General features: G+C 55.0%; 1 protein-coding gene across 4 annotated transcripts in view; it reads left to right on the top strand.

Moving 5' to 3' along the window:
• The first annotated feature begins 1,412 nt into the window (after nucleotides 1-1,412).
• Nucleotides 1,413-6,206, top strand: part of EPS8 (epidermal growth factor receptor pathway substrate 8) — a 151,570-nt gene continuing 146,776 nt past the window's right edge. For 2 of the 4 annotated variants that reach the window (XM_044454859.1, XM_044454854.1), the window contains exon 1: nucleotides 1,413-1,508. The gene's annotated coding sequence lies outside the window, so the exon portion shown is untranslated. Of the gene's footprint in view, nucleotides 1,509-1,974; nucleotides 2,009-2,164; nucleotides 2,177-6,206 lie in introns of those variants that run through there. The other 2 variants (XM_044454856.1, XM_044454858.1) reach the window with 2 other exon arrangements.

Raw genomic sequence — 6,206 nt, 5'->3', positions numbered from 1 at the left:
ACCCTTCCTTCAGTGAAATCATCTTTCTGCACAACAAGTCTGGTTTGGGCCAAGAACCTGGTTGAAACCCACACTGGAATGGGTCTAGATAATTAAACAACAGGAATGCCTGCCGTTCCTCCACCACAACCTTCTCAAAGACCTTCTCTGCTAAAGGTCCCTGTGTGACTGGGCAGTCGCTGCCCAGTTCCATGGGGTCCAGTGTGGGTTTCTTCCAGAGCAATCACACAACCATCTCCTTCAGGGCAGAAGGAACCACTCCTTCACACAGAGATGCTGTTTCCCACTTCCTAGGCCAACCCCATCATGGTACCCTGCTAGCCGGAGGTGGCACGGATCGAACCGGTGCACGGCCCGCTGTCCTGCTGCGAGCATCGCCTCCACCTCCATAGCCCCCTGCAACTGAAATTGATGCACAAAACCGGGCCAAGATCAATTCTGGAGACCACCCCTGCAGGTGGGTACATTCCGATGGGGCGGGGCCAAAGCCAGAATGGGTGGAGCCAAATACCTGCATGCAGCAGCTTAACAGTGCCTTCCAATGGAAGACAAAAAGGCTTAGACTGCCACGATGCTGAGTTTCCCCATGGAGCTTAGAAGCTCAGTCTCTACTCGATGGCGGGAAAGTTCACACCTTGCCAGGAGCAACATGGGAACTCAGCCCCGCCCTTGCCAGGGGTGCAACTAGGGACCAAAACGATCCAGGTTCAGGCCCATGGGAGAAAAAAAATGTGCACACCTTTGCCTTTAATATACTGTTAACACAGTGCATGTCTTTAAAGGATCCTGTCTCCTAAGGACGCCCCTCTTTGTAAAAAGAGATGTAGAGGCAGGGGAGAGGGGTCTCTCGATTTGGGGGGAAAGGGTTCAGGTGTGCGTGTGCACGCGCGTGTGAAGGCAAAGAGCCCACGCATCCAGGGGCGCCAGACATCCTCGGGGCTCCTGGACTTTCGTGTCAGCAAGTGCCCCGGGGCAGCAGGGCGATGGGGCGGAGGCCTCCCGGAGGGGGGGCTCCTGCCCCACCCGCCTCGCCCCCACCGCGGCTTCGGGGGCCCCTCACACAGCGCGCTTTTCCCCGGGGCGCACTCGGCGGCCGCCGCCGGTCGAGTCCGCCGCCCCCGCGCGCGTGTGAACCTACCCGGAGCGCGCCGGGCTTGCTCCCGCGGCAACGCCGCGCACGGCCGGAAGAGGGCGCTCCGGTCCGCGGAAACCGCGGGCGCGACAGCCGCCGAGGCGGGCACTTTGGAAGCCGGAGCGGGCTGTGCGGCTGCCGCACTCGGGGAGACGCCGCGGCGGCAGCGCGGCGCGTCCGCGGACCTCCTGCCTGCCCGCCTGCCCGCCTCCCGCGCGGGCTCGCATGACCGGCGCGGACCAGCCGCGGCTCTCCGGGCGCGAGTCGGCGGCAGCCCCTGGAGCGGGGCGGGCGGGGCCGCGCGCCTCCCTCCGGCCGGATTCGCCCCTCGGGACCGACCGCTCGGTGGCTGCGCGCAGGCGAGAAGCGCGCCGCGGTAAGGGGCGACTCACAAAGGCGGCGGGCGGGCGGGCGGGCTTCCCGGTCCGGGGTCCGCTCCCGGTGCCCTCCGGCAGCCCAAGCCGCCGGCGTCCCGCGCTGCCGGGCGGAGTTGCCCCGTCGCTCCGCCGCCACTTTCCTAGCGGCGAGTGGCGGGGATCCCTCGCCGGGGGGTGGGGTGGCCCCTCCGTGCATTTCCAGCCCCAGCCTTTATTCAGACCCGTCGGAATCCTCGCCATGCCGTCGCCATGGGTGAAGCGGCATCGTAACATGTGAAAGGCTGCCGGGTGATCATTTGCGTGTGTGTGGATCCCCCTCTTTCTCAACAATTATGCCCTATCAGTGTGCGGGGGGAGAAAGCGAATGCCAAATGTGTTCCTGCCTTTTTGTGTGTGTGCGCGCGCGTACAAGTCTCCCCCCCCCCCCCCGCCTTTTAACCCGAGAACTGGAGTGGCCACACCTGGGATCTATCTTTTTCAGCTGTAGGACCTGAAAAGGGTCTGCATTGTTTCTGCACTAGGGATGCGTGTTATAAGGAATGCTTTCCTCTCCCCTTTGCCCTTCCCACTTAAAATCCCGACGTGCCTCTCTCCCCCCCCCGCACCCCGCACCCCGCCTTGACAGCAAGCCGTGGCGAAAATGTATGGACAGGAGTGGAAAGCAGCGGTAAGGGCTGCCGAAGACGTATGTTCCCGTGTTTTCTTCTCCATACTGTTGTTTGTACCTGGCTTCTCCTCCCGTGATAAGTATCCGTGGCTGCCTACTCCCCGCGAGCCGCAAAGGGGCAGCCAAGGGGCTGGTCCCCTCAGCTCGTCTGTGGCTGCAACATGCTTTTTTTAGGGTTGGGAAGGCTGCTGTGAAAGGAGCTGTTTCTGCTGGATTAATGGGAGACCGTTGCGTGCAGAGAGGATAAATCCGTCCCCCTCCTCCAGACAGGGTAACCTACATTGGGCCTCACGGGGGCATCCCAGGATGATTCTCCCCCACCCTCCTTGGTTTGGATGAAAAGTGGCTTTAACTGCAGGAAAGTTTTTCACACCCTCCTCTCTGGAGTCCCTTCTTGCTCTTGGCCGTATGCTTCCTGTTTCTACTCATCAGCTTGAATACGAGTGGCCGAGTTGGAAAGGCGCTGGGCTACCGTGAGGACGGAGCGCACCCCTTGGCTATTCGGCCTGCCCGGGAAAAGCCACACCTGCCGCTCCAAGCTGGGCTTGACCCAGTTAGGGCGGGTCGGAGCAGCACATGCTCTTGCGCTCTGCTTTTGGACCAGTTTGGGTCTGCTTGGAAAAGAGACAGGACCACAGCTTTCCCATCCCAGTGCCCTCCACGTGCCGTGGACTTCAACTCCCATCAGCCTCATCCAGCATGGCCAGTGGGCAGGAATGATGGGAGCTGTGGTCCAAAGCAGTTGGAGGGCACCAGATGGGGGAAGACTGCGCTTCCATGTGCCCTGAAAGTGATATTCTTAGGTACCTTTTGGGGAGCAGGATACAGGGGCTCTTCCCCATCATGCCCAGCTAGGATGCAGTTGGTTTGTTTTCAGCCGGTTGCTTCTCTCTGCTCAGAGCCAGGTAGCTCTGCTGACTTGAGCACCAAATTCCAAATGTTAACCTGTGAAAACCTGCACAGGAACTCTAGGATAAATTACTGCTTTGTACAGAAGGGTTGTCACCGTCCCCTGAGAATCCTTTGGGCTTCCCTTCGACTGCACGTGTCTTTGTTTCCCATAGAAATCCCATGAAGTAGGGGGAAAATGGGGCAGCTGTACCAAGTGTTGCATCTGGAAATCCCTGTTGCCAGAAAGTGAGAAGTATTTTCTAACTGGGCTCAGCAGCTCTGCTGATCTTTTGTTATCATCTGGGTAGGCTGAATACGCAAACAAAAGGTTTGTTGTTGTGTGTGCTGTGGTTTTAAACATTGACTTCTCCTTTTGCATTTGTTGGATAATTTTGTATCTCTTACCTGAGTCAGGCAAGGTGAGTGTACTTTATGGAAATATTTCCCTGCATCAAGGAGAGCCTCCCATCTCGCTTCTCAGCACTTAAAGCCGGTGCTCCCACTGTACAGTTTAATTCCTCGTTCTTCAGATATAGCCACTTAGTAAGTTTTCTGTAGCTCTAAAGTGCTCTCCCCCACAGCCTGGTGCAATCCAAGCTATCTAGAGTGCAACTCCCATAACTGGCTGGGGAATATGGGAGTTGCAGCCCAACACATCTGGGGGGTACCCGATTGAGGAGGACTGCTCTGCCGTTGGCCTCCAACGATTCTCAGCCCTGTTATGTAGGTCACGCGCCTGCCGATGGGTCTCCGACTAATAGCAACCCCACACGTGAAAGCCCTCCAAAGCATCCCGCCCGTGACGGCTCCGTTAACCCTGCTTCCTCCTATTCGAAGCATTTTCATTACCCTTTGTTGGCGTAAATGTCATGGAATAGCCAACAGGTGGAATTGGCGTGGCTGCCGCCCCCAGGTGCAGCCGAGGAGCGAGTGCTGGCAACGTAAGGAACAGGTCCAGGTGCTCTGTAGCTGTTCTGGCTTGGTGGAAGCATGGGGGGGCGGAGGCGTGGCTTCATAAGATGCTTGTGTGTTCGTCAGTGCCTGAAGGCACAGGATGTGGCCCAACTGGTAAAGCTAAGGATAGTTTGCCTGCAAGCCACACCTGCGTAGGAGTCGGCTAAGAAACTAGAATGCTTTGACCCTGTTTGCCATGTCACAAGGGAAGTAAATAGGTTTCCTACTCATTGTGGTTTAATAAGCCAGGATTCCTGGCTTACTGTTATGGATGAACATAAATCTTGTTTTTAAACTGGACTGTGAGCCACTTTTAGGATCTTTTGATGGAAAGGCAAGGTAGAAATGTATTAATAACTACCAACAAGTTAATCTGAGCTCTGTGGAGGTGGAAAGTAACATAGATAGAGCAAGAAACTGTTATGAAAGTGTTCCGATCTTTTGGTTTTTCTGGTATGAGGAGCAGGTGGCAGCTTAGGGAGCTCGGCTGATAATATACATACAATGCTTGCAGTGCTGCATGTATCCCGATTCACAACAACCCTGCAAGGGTGGCCAGCCAGTCCTTCTCTTGCTGTGTTCAGGACTCGCGTCCAGGATAACTGCTGAGCACCTAGACAGTATGCCGCCTCCTGTTCATGCCATTTCACACTGAGATAAACATGTTTATTGACCTCTCTGGGCTTCCCCTCCATCTTGCTAGAGATAATCGAATGAAAAGCATGAATGACAGGTCTGGAATGACTAATGCTGTCTTTGTGATTGGCTTCCACTTGTTGTCACTCATGAATATTTGAAATGGGGGATCTTCTGTAGGAGAATTAAGCCCTCGGGAGTTTTCACTCAGAGCTGGTGAGTGAATGCAGACTCGCTCCAGGGAAGGGGACCATTGAGGGTGCTTTTTCCGAAAGGTTCCCCAAAACCCAGAGTTGCCATTGGCCTTGTTGCAGGTGGGTAAACTGAGGCTGGAGGGGGGAGGCTTCCCTAAGGCAACTTAAGTTTTTGGCTGGGGTGAGAGTTGAGCAGGTGCTCTGCTGTTGATGATGGGCGAGGGCAGGCGATTCTTCCTGGGGCGAAACCATCCTGTCTCTCAGTTCCCCTTCTGTGACATCACCATTTTTTCTGGTTTGCTGTGGTGGCTGTGCCTTTTTTCCTGGTTGATTTTTCACAGCCCTGGCCAGGGTAGACTTTGTTCCGAAGGCAGGCAAAATGTCAGGTGCAGCATCTCGATAGTACTGGTTATGGGGCAAGTGAATTCGGAATCACAGTACTGAGGGATAAGGCTTTTTGGCTGTGTTTCGAATAATTCAGCTGGCTTCAGCTTGCAGTCGGGCAGACCCGATTTCTTTGAACTGTCTGAGATTTTTGATAATGCAGCTTATCCTGGCCGTTTTGCAGTCAGTAGGAGGTGGAAAGAAGAGAAGTAGCGAGTCTTTCCAAGATGGAAGGAAGGGCCACCTGGCTGTTGACCTGTTCACAAACACCCTACAGCTTCTGCCTTGGGTTTCTTTATATGTTTGAAGGGGCTGAAGTGAGTTAGAAAAATATTCTGTGGCTGTAGCAAGATCGGGGCCCTTGGGAGCAGGGCTGGAAAGACCTCTGTCACTAGCCTTGTGGTTTGAGTGTTGGACTGGGACTTAGATCATCTGCGTTCTGGTACCCACTCAGCCATGAATTTTATGGAGAGAATTTGGGCTCATTGCAGACTCTCAGCCTAACCTGCTTTGCAGGGTTGTTGTGAAGTAATGGACTCTCTTAGTACAAAGCAGCTTTCTGTGCTCTGGTGTGTGGACCCCTGGTATATGAACTCCAAGGCAGTGGTGAAAGCATTAAACATCTGGGACTCCCCTGCCATCAGTCCCTCGTTGCCTAAAGTCTTGTGACATGTTCAGCAAACTCCGGTGGTAAAGCTTTTCTTGGGCTGGGCAGCTTTGGGATGCAGGGGAGACTCGTTGAAAGGTTTCCGTGCTCCCCGCCAATCCAGCTCCTTCCCCCATTTCTGCTACTTCCCTTTTCGTTCCACGTCGGACTTGCTGTGAGCCGGGGCTTTTATGTTTCTCAGGGAAAACAGAACACGTTACAGGGCAGCTGTGCATGCTAGCCCTGCTCTACCCATCTCCGTTCCTCAAGTGCTTTTTTCCCCTTAAAGAAATTCATATTTTATACTTCTGCAACCCCGAGGCTT

The sequence above is a fragment of the Varanus komodoensis genome, unplaced genomic scaffold (assembly GCF_004798865.1).
Source record: "Varanus komodoensis strain SLA01 unplaced genomic scaffold, ASM479886v1 scaffold8, whole genome shotgun sequence".
Taxonomy (NCBI): Eukaryota; Metazoa; Chordata; class Lepidosauria; order Squamata; family Varanidae; genus Varanus; species Varanus komodoensis.
This window is presented reverse-complemented; position numbering and strand designations above follow the sequence as displayed.